Source organism: Scyliorhinus torazame, chromosome 28 (genome assembly GCF_047496885.1).
Source record: "Scyliorhinus torazame isolate Kashiwa2021f chromosome 28, sScyTor2.1, whole genome shotgun sequence".
NCBI lineage: Eukaryota > Metazoa > Chordata > Chondrichthyes > Carcharhiniformes > Scyliorhinidae > Scyliorhinus > Scyliorhinus torazame.
The window spans coordinates 16108293-16124032 of NC_092734.1; the positions used below are offsets into that span (position 1 = coordinate 16108293).

Consider the following 15740-nt stretch of genomic DNA (forward strand, 5'->3'; position numbering starts at 1 on the left):
CTGCAGTATGTACGTGTGGGTGTCACTGCAGTATGTACGTGTGTGTGTCACTGCAGTGTGTACGTGTGGGTGTGTCACTGCAGTATGTACGTGTGTGTGTCACTGCAGTATGTACGTGTGGGTGTCACTGCAGTATGTACGTGTGTGTGTCACTGCAGTATGTACGTGTGGGTGTGTCACTGCAGTATGTACGTGTGGGTGTGTCACTGCAGTGTGTACGTGTGCGTGTGTCACTGCAGTCTGTACGTGTGTGTGTGTCACTGCAGTCTGTGTGTGTGTGTGTGTCACCGCAGTGTGTACGTGTGGGTCTGTCACTGCAGTATGTACGTGTGTGTTTGTCACTGCAGTATGTACGTGTGGGTCTGTCACTGCAGTATGTACGTGTGTGTTTGTCACTGCAGTATGTACGTGTGTGTGTGTCACTGCAGTCTGTGTGTGTGTATGTGTCACTGCAGTATGTACGTGTGTGTGTGTCACTGCAGTATGTACGTGTGTGTTTGTCACTGCAGTATGTACGTGTGGGTCTGTCACTGCAGTATGTACGTGTGTGTGTCACTGCAGTATGTACCTGTGTGTGTGTCACTGCAGTATGTACGTGTGTGTGTCACTGCAGTATGTACGTGTGGGTCTGTCACTGCAGTATGTACGTGTGTGTGTGTCACTGCAGTGTGTACGTGTGGGTCTGTCACTGCAGTATGTACGTGTGTGTGTGTCACTGCAGTCTGTACGTGTGGGTCTGTCACTGCAGTATGTACGTGTGTGTTTGTCACTGCAGTATGTACGTGTGGGTCTGTCACTGCAGTATGTACGTGTGTGTGTGTCACTGCAGTATGTACGTGTGTGTGTCACTGCAGTATGTACGTGTGTGTGTCACTGCAGTATGTACGTGTGGGTGTGTCACTGCAGTATGTACGTGTGTGTGTGTCACTGCAGTGTGTACGTGTGTGTGTCACTGCAGTATGTACGTGTGTGTGTGTCACTGCAGTGTGTACGTGTGTGTGTCACTGCAGTATGTACGTGTGTGTCACTGCAGTATGTACGTGTGTGTTTGTCACTGCAGTATGTACGTGTGGGTCTGTCACTGCAGTATGTACGTGTGTGTGTCACTGCAGTATGTACGTGTGTGTGTGTCACTGCAGTATGTACGTGTGTGTGTGTCACTGCAGTATGTACGTGTGTGTGTGTCACTGCAGTATGTACGTGTGGGTCTGTCACTGCAGTATGTACGTGTGTGTCACTGCAGTATGTACGTGTGTGTGTGTCACTGCAGTATGTACGTGTGTGTTTGTCACTGCAGTATGTACGTGTGGGTCTGTCACTGCAGTATGTACGTGTGAGTGTCACTGCAGTATGTACGTGTGTGTTTGTCACTGCAGTATGTACGTGTGTGTGTCACTGCAGTATGTACGTGTGTGTGTCACTGCAGTATGTACGTGTGTGTGTCACTGCAGTATGTACGTGTGTGTTTGTCACTGCAGTATGTACGTGTGGGTCTGTCACTGCAGTATGTACGTGTGTGTGTCACTGCAGTCTGTACGTGTGGGTCTGTCACTGCAGTATGTACGTGTGTGTGTCACTGCAGTACGTACGTGTGTGTGTCACTGCAGTATGTACGTGTGTGTGTCACTGCAGTATGTACGTGTGTGTGTGTCACTGCAGTGTGTACGTGTGAGTGTGTCACTGCAGTATGTACGTGTGGGTGTGTCACTGCAGTATGTACGTGTGTGTGTGTCACTGCAGTATGTACGTGTGTGTGTGTGTGTCACTGCAGTATGTACGTGTGGGTGTGTCACTGCAGTATGTACGTGTGGGTGTGTCACTGCAGTGTGTACGTGTGTGTGTGTCACTGCAGTATGTACGTGTGTGTGTGTCACTGCAGTCTGTACGTGGGTGTGTGTCACTGCAGTATGTATGTGTGTGTGTCACTGCAGTATGTACCTGTGTGTGTGTGACTGCAGTATATACGTGTGGGTGTGTCACAGCAGTATATACGTGTGTGTGTGTCACTGCAGTATGTACGTGTGTGTGTGTCACTGCAGTATGTACGTGTGTGTGTGTCACTGCAGTATGTACGTGTGGGTGTGTCACTGCAGTATGTACGTGTGTGTGTGTCACTGCAGTATGTACGTGTGGGCGTGTCACTGCAGTATGTACGTGTGGGTGTGTCACTGCAGTATGCACGTGTGAGTCACTGCAGTGTGTACGTGTGTGTGTGTCACTGCAGTGTGTACGTGTGTGTGTCACTGCAGTATGTACGTGTGGGTGTGTCACTGCAGTATGTACGTGTGTGTGTGTCACTGCAGTGTGTACGTGTGTGTGTGTCACTGCAGTGTGTACGTGTGTGTGTGTCACTGCAGTGTGTACGTGTGTGTGTCACTGCAGTATGTACGTGTGGGTGTGTCACTGCAGTATGTACGTGTGGGTGTGTCACTGCAGTATATACGTGTGTGTGTGTGTCACTGCAGTATGCACGTGTGGGTGTGTCACTGCAGTATGTCCGTGTGGGTGTGTCACTGCAGTGTGTACGTGTGGGTGTGTCACTGCAGTGTGTACATGTGGGTGTCACTGCAGTGTGTACGTGTAGGTGTGTCACTGCAGTATGTATGTGTGGGTGTGTCACTGCAGTGTGTACGTGTGGGTGTGTCACTGCAGTCTGTACGTGTGGGTGTGTCACTGCAGAATGTACGTGTGTGTGTAACTGCAGTATGAACGTGTGGGTGTGTCACTGCAGTATGTACGTGTGTGTGTGACTGCAGTATGTACGTGTGTGTGTGTCACTGCAGTATGTACGTGTGTGTGTGTGTGTCACTGCAGTATGTACGTGTGGGTGTGTCACTGCAGTATGTACGTGTGTGTGTGACTGCAGTATGTACGTGTGTGTGTGTCAATGCAGTATGTACGTGTGTGTGTCACTGCAGTCTGTACGTGTGCGTGTGTCACTGCAGTATGTACGTGTGGGTGTGTCACTGCAGTATGTACGTGTGTGTGTGTGTCACTGCAGTATGTACGTGTGTGTGTGTCACTGCAGTATGTACGTGTGTGTGTGTGTGTCACTGCAGTATGTACCTGTGTGTGTGTCACTGCAGTATGTACGTGTGTGTGTGTGTCACTGCAGTATGTACGTGTGTGTGTCACTGCAGTGTGTACGTGTGGGTGTGTCACTGCAGTATGTGCGTGTGGGCGTGTCACTGCAGTATGTACGTGTGGGTGTGTCACCGCAGTATGTACGTGTGGGTGTGTCACCGCAGTATGTACGTGTGGGTGTGTCACTGCAGTCTGTACGTGTGGGTGTGTTACTGCAGTATGTGCGTGTGGGCGTGTCACTGCAGTATGTACGTGTGGGTGTGTCACTGCAGTATGTACGTGTGTGTGTCACTGCAGCATGTACATGTGGGTGTGTCACTGCAGTATGTACGTGTGTGTGTGTCACTGCAGTATGTACGTGTGTGTCACTGCAGTATGTACGTGTATGTGTGTCACTGCAGTATGTACGTGTGTGTGTGTCACTGCAGTATGTACGTGTGTTTGTGTCACTGCAGTATGTACGAGTGTGTGTCACTGCATTATGTACGTGTGGGTGTGTCACTGCAGTATGTACGCGTGTGTGTCACTGCAGTGTGTACGTGTGGGTGTGTCACTGCAGTCTGTATGTGTGGGTGTGTCACTGCAGTATGTACGTGTGTGTGTGTCACTGCAGTATGTACGTGTGTGTGTGTGTCACTGCAGTATCTGCATGTGGTCGTGTCACTGCAGTATGTACGTGTGTGTGTCACTGCAGTATGTACGTGTGGGTGTGTCACTGCATTATGTACGTGTGTGTGTCACTGCAGCATGTACATGTGGGTGTGTCACTGCAGTATGTACGTGTGTGTGTGTCACTGCAGTATGTACGTGTGTGTCACTGCAGTATGTACGTGTATGTGTGTCACTGCAGTATGTACGTGTGTGTGTGTCACTGCAGTATGTACGTGTGTTTGTGTCACTGCAGTATGTACGAGTGTGTGTCACTGCATTATGTACGTGTGGGTGTGTCACTGCAGTATGTACGCGTGTGTGTCACTGCAGTGTGTACGTGTGGGTGTGTCACTGCAGTCTGTATGTGTGGGTGTGTCACTGCAGTATGTACGTGTGTGTGTGTCACTGCAGTATGTACGTGTGTGTGTGTGTCACTGCAGTATCTGCATGTGGTCGTGTCACTGCAGTATGTACGTGTGTGTGTCACTGCAGTATGTACGCGTGTGTGTCACTGCAGTGTGTACGTGTGGGTGTGTCACTGCAGTCTGTATGTGTGGGTGTGTCACTGCAGTATGTACGTGTGTGTGTGTCACTGCAGTATGTACGTGTGTGTGTGTGTCACTGCAGTATCTGCATGTGGTCGTGTCACTGCAGTATGTACGTGTGTGTGTCACTGCAGTATGTACGTGTGTGTGTCACTGCAGTATGTACGTGTGGGTGTGTCACTGCAGTATGTACGTGTGAGTCACTGCAGTATGTAAGTGTGGCTGTGTCACTGCAGTATGTACGTGTGTGTGTCACTGCAGCATGTACATGTGTGTGTCACTGCAGTATGTACGTGTGGGTGTGTCACTGCAGTAGGTAAGTGTGTGTGTGTCACTGCAGTATGTACATGTGGCTGTGTCACTGCAGTATGTACGTGTGTGTGTCACTGCAGTATGTACGTGTGTGTGTGTCACTGCAGTATGTACGTGTGTTTGTGTCACTGCAGTATGTACGAGTGTGTGTCACTGCAGCATGTACGTGTGGGTGTGTCACTGCAGTATGTACGTGTGGGTGTCACTGCAGTATGTACGTGTGTTTGTGTCACTGCAGTATGTACGTGTCGGTGTCACTGCAGTGTGCACGTGTGGGTGCGTCACTGCAGTATGTACGTGTGTGTGTGTCACTGCAGTATGTACATGTGTGTATGTCACTGCAGTATGTACGTGTGTGTGTGTCACTGCAGTATGTACGTGTGAGTGTGTCACTGCAGTATGTACGTGTGTGTGTGTCACTGCAGCATGTACGTGTGTGTGTGTGTCACTGCAGTATGTACGTGTGGGTGTGGCACTGCAGTATGTACGTGTGGGTGTGTCACTGCAGTAAGTACGTGTGGGTGTGTGACTGCAGTGTGTACGTGTGGGTGTGTCACTGCTGTCTGTACGTGTGGGTCTGTCACTGCAGAATGTACGTGTGTGTGTGACTGCAGTATGTACGTGTGTGTGTGTCACTGCAGTAAGTACGTGTGTGTGTGTCACTGCAGTATGTACGTGTGGGTGTGTCACTGCAGTACGTACGTGTGGGTGTGTCACTGCAGTATGTACGTGTGTGTGTGTCACTGCAGAATGTACGTGTGTGTGTGTCACTGCAGTATGTACGTGTGTGTGTGTCACTGCAGTATGTACGTGTGGGTGTGTCACTGCAGTATGTACGTGTGTTTGTGTGTCACTGCAGTATGTACGTGTGTGTGTGTCACTGCAGTATGTACGTGTGTGTGCGTCACTGCAGTATGTACGTGTGGGTGTGTCACTGCAGTATGTACGTGTGTGTGTGTCACTGCAGTATGTACGTGTGTGTGCGTCACTGCAGTATGTACGTGTGTGGGTGTGTCACAGCAGTATGTACGTGTGGGTGTGTCACAGCAGTATGTACGTGTGTGTGTGTCACTGCAGTATGTACGTGTGGGTGTGTCACTGCAGTATGTACGTGGGTGTGTGTCACTGCATTATGTACGTGTGGGTCTGTCACTGCAGTGTGTACGTGTGGGTGTGTCACTGCAGTATGTACGTGTGTGTGTCACTGCAGTATGTACGTGTGTGTGTCACTGCAGTGTGTACGTGTGGGAGTGTCACTGCAGTATGTACGTGTGTGTGTGTCACTGCAGTATGTACGTGTGGGTGTGTCACTGCAGTGTGTACGTCACTGCAGTATGTATGTGTGTGTGTGTCACTGCAGTATGTACGTGGGTGTGTCACTGCAGTGTGTACATGTGGGTGTGTTACTGCAGTATGTACGTGTGTGTGTGTCACTGCAGTCTGTATGTATGGGTCCGTCACTGCAGTATGTACGTGTGGGGGTGTCACTGCAGTCTGTACGTGTGTGTGTGTCACTGCATTATGTACGTGTGGGTGTGTCACTGCAGTGTGTACGTGTGTGTGTCACTGCAGTATGTACGTGTGTGTGTGTCACTGCAGTATGTACGTGTGTGTGTGTGTCACTGCAGTATGTACGTGTGTGTGTGTGTCACTGCAGTCTGTACGTGTGTGTGTGTCACTGCAGTATGTACGTGTGGGTGTGTCACTGCAGTATGTACGTGTGGCTGTGTCACTGCAGTATGTACGTGTGTGTGTCACTGCAGTATGTACGTGTGGGTGTGTCACTGCAGTATGTACGTGTGTGTGTGTCACTGCAGTATGTACGTGTGGGTGTCATTGCAGTATGTACGTGTGTGTGTGTCACTGCAGTATGTACGAGTGTGTGTCACTGCAGTATGTACGTGTGGGTGTGTCACTGCAGTATGTACGTGTGTGTGTGTCACTGCAGTATATACGTGTGTGTGTGTGTCACTGCAGTATGTACGTGTGGGTGTCATTGCAGTATGTACGTGTGTGTGTGTCACTGCAGTGTGTACGTGTGGGTGTGTCACTGCAGTGCGTACGTGTGTGTGTGTCACTGCAGTATGTACGTGTGTGTGTCACTGCAGTATGTACGTGTGTGTGTGTCACTGCAGTATGTACGTGTGTGTGTCACTGCAGTATGTACGTGTGTGTGTGTCACTGCAGTATGTACGTGTGTGTGTGTCACTGCAGTATGTAAGTGTGTGTGTGTCACTGCAGTATGTACGTGTAGGTGTGTCACTGCAGTGTGTACGTGTAGGTGTGTCACTGCAGTGTGTACGTGTGGGTGTGTCACTGCAGTATGTACTTGTGTGTGTCACTGCAGTCTGTACATGTGGGTGTGTCACTGCAGTATGTACGTGTGTGTGTAACTGCAGTATGAACGTGTGGGTGTGTCACTGCAGTATGTACGTGTGTGTGTAACTGCAGTATGAACGTGTGGGTGTGTCACTGCAGTATGTACGTGTGTGTGTGACTGCAGTATGTACGTGTGTGTGTGTCACTGCAGTATGTACGTGTGTGTGTGTCACTGCAGTCTGTACGTGTGCGTGTGTCACTGCAGTATGTACGTGTGTGTGTCACTGCAGTATGTACATGTGGGTGTGTCACTGCAGTATGTACGTGTGTGTGTGTGTCACTGCAGTCTGTACGTGTGGGTGTGTCACTGCAGTGTGTGTGTGTGTGTGTGTCACTGCAGTCTGTACGTGTGCGTGTGTCACTGCAGTCTGTACGTGTGTGTGTGTCACTGCAGTATGTACGTGTGGGCGTGTCACTGCAGTATGTACGTGTGGGTGTGTCACTGCAGTATGTACGTGTGGGCGTGTCACTGCAGTATGTACGTGTGTGTGTGTCACTGCAGTATGTACGTGTGGGCGTGTCACTGCAGTATGTACGTGTGGGTGAGTCACTGCAGTGTGTACGTGTGTGTGTGTCACTGCAGTGTGTACGTGTGTGTTTCACTGCAGTATGTACGTGTGGGTGTGTCACTGCAGTATGTACGTGTGTGTGTGTCACTGCAGTGTGTACGTGTGTGTGTGTCACTGCAGTGTGTATGTGTGTGTGTGTCACTGCAGTGTGTACGTGTGTGTGTCACTGCAGTATGTACGTGTGGGTGTGTCACTGCAGTATGTACGTGTGGGTGTGTCACTGCAGTATATACGTGTGTGTGTGTGTCACTGCAGTATGCACGTGTGGGTGTGTCACTGCAGTATGTCCGTGTGGGTGTGTCACTGCAGTGTGTACGTGTGGGTGTGTCACTGCAGTGTGTACATGTGGGTGTGTCACTGCAGTGTGTACGTGTAGGTGTGTCACTGCAGTATGTACGTGTGGGTGTGTCACTGCAGTGTGTACGTGTGGGTGTGTCACTGCAGTCTGTACGTGTGTGTGTGTAACTGCAGTATGAACGTGTGGGTGTGTCACTGCAGTGTGTACGTGTGTGTGGGTGTGTCACTGCAGTGTGTACGTGTGTGTGTGTCACTGCAGTATGTACGTGTGGGTGTGTCAATGCAGTATGTACGTGTGTGTGTGACTGCAGTATGTACGTGTGGGGGTGTCACTGCTGTCTGTACGTGTGTGTGTGTCACTGCAGTATGTACGTGTGGGGGTGTCACTCCAGTCTGTACGTGTGTGTGGGTGTGTCACTGCAGTGTGTACGTGTGTGTGTGTCACTGCAGTATGTACGTGTGGGTGTGTCAATGCAGTATGTACGTGTGTGTGTGACTGCAGTATGTACGTGTGGGGGTGTCACTGCAGTCTGTACGTGTGTGTGTGTCACTGCAGTATGTACGTGTGGGTGTGTCAATGCAGTATGTACGTGTGTGTGTCACTGCAGTGTGTACGTGTGTGTGTGTCACTGCAGTATGTACGAGTGTGTGTCACTGCAGTATGTACGTGTGTGTGTGTCACTGCAGTATGTACGTGTGTGTGTGACTGCAGTATGTACGTGTGGGTGTGTCACTGCAGAATGTACGTGTGTGTGTGTGTGTCACTGCAGTATGTACCTGTGTGTGTGTGACTGCAGTATGTACGTGTGTGTGTGTCACTGCAGAATGTACGTGTGTGTGTGTGTGTCACTGCAGAATGTACGTGTGTGTGTGACTGCAGTGTGTACGTGTGTGTGTGTCACTGCAGTATGTACGTGTGTGTGTGTCACTGCAGTATGTACGTGTGTGTGTGACTGCAGTATGTACGTGTGGGTGTGTCACTGCAGTATGTACGTGTGGGTGTGTCACTGCAGTATGTACGTGTGTGTGTGTCACTGCAGTATGTACGTGTGTGTGTGACTGCAGTATGTACGTGTGGGTGTGTCACTGCAGAATGTACGTGTGTGTGTGTCACTGCAGTATGTACGTGTGGGTGTGTCACTGCAGTCTGTACGTGTGGGTGTGTCACTGCAGTATGTACGTGTGTGTGTGTCACTGCAGTATGTACGTGTGGGTGTGTCACTGCAGTCTGTACGTGTGGGTGTGTCACTGCAGTATGTACGTGTGTGTGTGTCACTGCAGTATGTACGTGTGTGTGTCACTGCAGTATGTACGTGTGTGTGTGTCACTGCAGTCTGTACGTGTGTGTGTCACTGCAGTATGTACGTGTGTGTGTGTCTCTGCTGTATGTACCTGTGTGTGTGTCACTGCAGTATGTACCTGTGTGTGTGTCACTGCAGTATGTACGAGTGTGTGTGTCTCTGCTGTATGTACATGTGTGTGTGTGTCACTGCAGTCTGTACGTGTGTGTGTCACTGCAGTATGTACGTGTGTGTGTGTCTCTGCTGTATGTACATGTGTGTGTGTCACTGCAGTGTGTACGTGTGTGTGTGACTGCAGTATGTACGTGTGGGTGTGTCACTGCAGAATGTACGTGTGTGTGTGTGTGTCACTGCAGTATGTACCTGTGTGTGTGTGACTGCAGTATGTACGTGTGTGTGTGTCACTGCAGAATGTACGTGTGTGTGTGTGTGTCACTGCAGAATGTACGTGTGTGTGTGACTGCAGGGTGTACGTGTGTGTGTGTCACTGCAGTATGTACGTGTGTGTGTGTCACTGCAGTATGTACGTGTGTGTGTGACTGCAGTATGTACGTGTGGGTGTGTCACTGCAGTATGTACGTGTGGGTGTGTCACTGCAGTATGTACGTGTGTGTGTGTCACTGCAGTATGTACGTGTGTGTGTGACTGCAGTATGTACGTGTGGGTGTGTCACTGCAGTATGTACGTGTGTGTGTGTCACTGCAGTATGTACGTGTGTGTGTGTCACTGCAGTCTGTACGTGTGTGTGTCACTGCAGTATGTACGTGTGTGTGTGTCTCTGCTGTATGTACCTGTGTGTGTGTCACTGCAGTATGTACCTGTGTGTGTGTCACTGCAGTATGTACGTGTGTGTGTGTCTCTGCTGTATGTACATGTGTGTGTGTGTCACTGCAGTCTGTACGTGTGTGTGTCACTGCAGTATGTACGTGTGTGTGTGTCTCTGCTGTATGTACATGTGTGTGTGTCACTGCAGTGTGTACGTGTGTGTGTGTCACTGCAGTATGTACGTGTGTGTGTGTCACTGCAGTCTGTACGTGTGGGTGTGTCACTGCAGTGTGTACATGTGTGTGTGTCACTGCAGTCTGTACGTGTGTGTGTCTCTGCTGTATGTACCTGTGTGTGTGTCACTGCAGTCTGTACGTGTGGGTGTGTCACTGCAGTCTGTACGTGTGTGTGTGTCACTGCAGTATGTACGTGTGGGTGTGTCACTGCAGAATGTACGTGTGTGTGTGTCACTGCAGTCTGTACGTGTGTGTGTGTCACTGCAGTATGTACGTGTGGGTGTGTCACTGCAGTATGTACGTGTGTGTGTGTCACTGCAGTGTGTACGTGTGTGCGTGTCACTGCAGTATGTATGTGTGTGTGTGTCACTGCAGTATGTACGTGTGGGTGTGTCACTGCAGAATGTACGTGTGTGTGTGTCACTGCAGTATGTACGAGTGTGTGTCACTGCAGTAAGTACGTGTGTGTGTGTCACTGCAGTCTGTACGTGTGTGTGTCACTGCAGTATGTACGTGTGTGTGTGTCTCTGCTGTATGTACGTGTGGGTGTGTCACTGCAGTCTGTACGTGTGTGTGTCACTGCAGTATGTATGTGTGTGTGTCACTGCAGTATGTACGTGTGTGTGTGTCTCTGCTGTATGTACGTGTGTGTGTGTCACTGCAGTCTGTACGTGTGTGTGTGTCACTGCAGTCTGTACGTGTGTGTGTCACTGCAGTATGTACGTGTGTGTGTGTCTCTGCTGTATGTACGTGTGTGTGTGTCACTGCAGTCTGTACGTGTGTGTGTCACTGCAGTATGTACGTGTGTGTGTGTCTCTGCTGTATGTACGTGTGTGTGTGTCACTGCAGTCTGTACGTGTGTGTGTCACTGCAGTATGTACGTGTGTGTGTGTCACTGCAGTATGTACGTGTGGGTGTCACTGCAGTATGTACGTGTGTGTGTGTCACTGCAGTCTGTACGTGTGTGTGTGTCTCTGCTGTATGTACGTGTGTGTGTGTCTCTGCTGTATGTACGTGTGTGTGTGTCACTGCAGTATGTAAGTGTGTGTGTGTCACTGCAGTCTGTACGTGTGTGTGTGTCTCTGCTGTATGTACGTGTGTGTGTGTCACTGCAGTCTGTACGTGTGTGTGTCACTGCAGTATGTACGTGTGTGTGTGTCTCTGCTGTATGTACGTGTGTGTGTGTCACTGCAGTCTGTACGTGTGTGTGTGTCACTGCAGTCTGTACGTGTGTGTGTCACTGCAGTATGTACGTGTGTGTGTGTCACTGCAGTCTGTACGTGTGTGTGTGTCTCTGCTGTATGTACGTGTGTGTGTCACTGCAGTCTGTACGTGTGTGTGTCACTGCAGTATGTAAGTGTGTGTGTGTCACTGCAGTCTGTACGTGTGTGTGTGTCTCTGCTGTATGTACGTGTGTGTGTGTCACTGCAGTATGTACGTGTGTGTGTGTCACTGCAGTCTGTACGTGTGTGTGTCACTGCAGTCTGTACGTGTGGGTGTGTCACTGCAGTATGTACGTGTGTGTGTCACTGCAGTATGTAAGTGTGTGTGTGTCACTGCAGTCTGTACGTGTGTGTGTCACTGCAGTATGTACGTGTGTGTGTGTCTCTGCTGTATGTACCTGTGTGTGTGTCACTGCAGTATGTACGCGTGTGTGTGTCACTGCAGTCTGTACGTGTGGGTGTGTCACTGCAGTATGTACGTGTGTGTGTGTCACTGCAGTATGTACGTGTGGGTGTGTCACTGCAGAATGTACGTGTGTGTCACTGCAGTCTGTACGTGTGGGTGTGTCACTGCAGTATGTACGTGTGGGTGTGTCACTGCAGTATGTACGTGTGGGGGTGTCACTGCAGTCTGTACGTGTGTGTGTCACTGCAGTCTGTACGTGTGTGTGTCACTGCAGTATGTACGTGTGTGTGTGACTGCAGTATGTACGTGTGGGTGTGTCACTGCAGTATGTACGTGTGGGGGTGTCACTGCAGTCTGTACGTGTGTGTGTGTCACTGCAGTATGTACGTGTGTGTGTGACTGCAGTATGTACGTGTGGCTGTGTCAATGCAGTATGTACGTGTGTGTGTGACTGCAGTATGTACGTGTGTGTGTGTCACTGCAGTATGTACGTGTGTGTGTGTCACTGCAGTATGTACGAGTGTGTGTGACTGCAGTATGTACGTGTGGGGGTGTCACTGCAGTCTGTACGTGTGTGTGTGTCACTGCAGTATGTACGAGTGTGTGTGACTGCAGTATGTACGTGTGTGTGTGTCACTGCAGTATGTACGTGTGTGTGTGTCACTGCAGTATGTACGAGTGTGTGTGACTGCAGTATGTACGTGTGTGTGTGTCACTGCAGTATGTACGAGTGTGTGTGACTGCAGTATGTACGTGTGTGTGTGACTGCAGTGTGTACCTGTGTGTGTGTCACTGCAGTATGTACATGTGGCTGTGTCAATGCAGTATGTACGTGTGTGTGTGACTGCAGTATGTACGTGTGTGTGTGTCACTGCAGTGTGTACGTGTGTGTGTCACTGCAGTATGTACGAGTGTGTGTGACTGCAGTATGTACGTGTGTGTGTGTCAATGCAGTATGTACGTGTGTGTGTCACTGCAGTCTGTACGTGTGTGTGTGTCACTGCAGTATGTACGTGTGGGTGTGTCACTGCAGTATGTACGTGTGGGAGTGTCACTGCAGTATGTACGTGTGTGTGTCACTGCAGTATGTACGAGTGTGTGTGACTGCAGTATGTACGTGTGTGTGTGTCAATGCAGTATGTACGTGTGTGTGTCACTGCAGTCTGTACGTGTGTGTGTGTCACTGCAGTATGTACGTGTGGGTGTGTCACTGCAGTATGTACGAGTGTGTGTCACTGCAGTATGTATGTGTGCGTGTGTCACTGCAGTATGTACGTGTGTGTGTCACTGCAGTCTGTACGTGTGGGTGTGTCACTGCAGTATGTACGTGTGTGTGTCACTGCAGTATGTACGTGTGTGTGTCACTGCAGTATGTACGTGTGTGTGTCACTGCAGTATGTACGTGTGTGTGTCACTGCAGTATGTACCTGTGTGTGTGTCACTGCAGTATGTACGTGTGGGTGTGTCACTGCAGTATGTACCTGTGTGTGTCACTGCAGCGTGTACCTGTGTGTGTGTCACTGCAGTCTGTACGTGTGTGTGTCACTGCAGTATGTACCTGTGTGTGTGTCACTGCAGTATGTACCTGTGTGTGTGTCACTGCAGTATGTACGTGTGTGTGTCACTGCAGTATGTACGTGTGTGTGTCACTGCAGTATGTACCTGTGTGTGTGTCACTGCAGTATGTACGTGTGGGTGTGTCACTGCAGTATGTACCTGTGTGTGTCACTGCAGCGTGTACGTGTGTGTGTGTCACTGCAGTATGTACGTGTGTGTGTGTCACTGCAGTCTGTACGTGTGTGTGTCACTGCAGTATGTACGTGTGTGTGTGTCACTGCAGTCTGTACGTGTGGGTGTGTCACTGCAGTATGTACGTGTGTGTGTGTCACTGCAGTATGTACGTGTGTGTGTGTCACTGCAGTATGTACGTGTGTGTGTGTCACTGCAGTCTGTACGTGTGGGTGTGTCACTGCAGTATGTACGTGTGTGTGTCACTGCAGTATGTACGTGTGTGTGTGTCACTGCAGTCTGTACGTGTGTGTGTGTGTGTGTCACTGCAGTATGTACGTGTGTGTGTGTCACTGCAGTCTGTACGTGTGTGTGTCACTGCAGTATGTACCTGTGTGTGTGTGTGTGTCACTGCAGTATGTACCTGTGTGTGTGTGTGTGTCACTGCAGTATGTACCTGTGTGTGTGTGTGTGTCACTGCAGTATGTACCTGTGTGTGTGTGTGTGTCACTGCAGTATGTACGTGTGAGTCACTGCAGTATGTAAGTGTGGGTGTGTCACTGCAGTATGTACGTGTGTGTGTCACTGCAGCATGTACATGTGGGTGTGTCACTGCAGTATGTACGTGTGTGTCACTGCAGTATGTACGTGTGTGTCACTGCAGTATGTACGTGTATGTGTGTCACTGCAGTATGTACGTGTGTGTGTGTCACTGCAGTATGTACGTGTGTTTGTGTCACTGCAGTATGTACGAGTGTGTGTCACTGCATTATGTACGTGTGGGTGTGTCACTGCAGTATGTACGCGTGTGTGTCACTGCAGTGTGTACGTGTGGGTGTGTCACTGCAGTCTGTATGTGTGGGTGTGTCACTGCAGTATGTACGTGTGTGTGTGTCACTGCAGTATCTGCATGTGGTCGTGTCACTGCAGTATGTACGTGTGGGTGTGTCACTGCAGTATGTACGTGTGAGTCACTGCAGTATGTACGTGTGTGTGTGTCACTGCAGTATGTACGTGTGTGTGTCACTGCAGTATGTACCTGTGTGTGTGTGTGTGTCACTGCAGTATGTACCTGTGTGTGTGTGTCACTGCAGTATGTACCTGTGTGTGTGTCACTGCAGTATGTACGTGTGTGTGTCACTGCAGTATGTACGTGTGTGTGTGTCACTGCAGTGTGTACGTGTGTGTGTCACTGCAGTATGTACGTGTGGGTGTGTCACTGCAGTATGTACGTGTGGGTGTGTCACTGCAGTGTGTACGTGTGTGTGTCACTGCAGTATGTACGTGTGTGTGTGTCACTGCAGTATGTACGTGTGGGTGTGTCACTGCAGTATGTACGTGTGTGTGTCACTGCAGTATGTACGTGTGGCTGTGTCACTGCAGTATGTACCTGTGTGTGTGTCACTGCAGTATGTACGTGTGTGTGTGTGTCACTGCAGTATGTACGTGTGTGTGTCGCTGCAGTGTGTACGTGTGGGTGTGTCACTGCAGTATGTACGTGTGTGTGTGTGTCACTGCAGTATGTACCTGTGTGTGTGTCACTGCAGTATGTACGTGTGTGTGTCACTGCAGTATGTACGTGTGTGTGTGTCACTGCAGTGTGTACGTGTGTGTGTCACTGCAGTATGTACGTGTGGCTGTGTCACTGCAGTATGTACGTGTGTGTGTGTCACTGCAGTATGTACGTGTGTGTGTCGCTGCAGTGTGTACGTGTGGGTGTGTCACTGCAGTATGTGCGTGTGGGCGTGTCACTGCAGTATGTACGTGTGGGTGTGTCACCGCAGTATGTACGTGTGGGTGTGTCACCGCAGTATGTACGTGTGGGTGTGTCACTGCAGTCTGTACGTGTGGGTGTGTTACTGCAGTATGTGCGTGTGGGCGTGTCACTGCAGTATGTACGTGTGAGTCACTGCAGTATGTAAGTGTGGGTGTGTCACTGCAGTATGTACGTGTGTGTGTCACTGCAGCATGTACATGTGGGTGTGTCACTGCAGTATGTACGTGTGTGTCACTGCAGTATGTACGTGTGTGTCACTGCAGTATGTACGTGTATGTGTGTCACTGCAGTATGTACGTGTGTGTGTGTCACTGCAGTATGTACGTGTGTTTGTGTCACTGCAGTATGTACGAGTGTGTGTCACTGCATTATGTACGTGTGGGTGTGTCACTGCAGTATGTACGCGTGTGTGTCACTGCAGTGTGTACGTGTGGGTGTGTCACTGCAGTCTGTTTGTGTGGGTGTGT

At 50.0% G+C, this 15740-nt stretch overlaps 1 protein-coding gene across 11 annotated transcripts in view; it reads right to left on the reverse strand.

Moving 5' to 3' along the window:
* zmiz1a (zinc finger, MIZ-type containing 1a) overlaps positions 1-15740 on the reverse strand; it is a 1215152-nt gene that overhangs the window by 584917 nt on the left and 614495 nt on the right. The window lies entirely within an intron of this gene.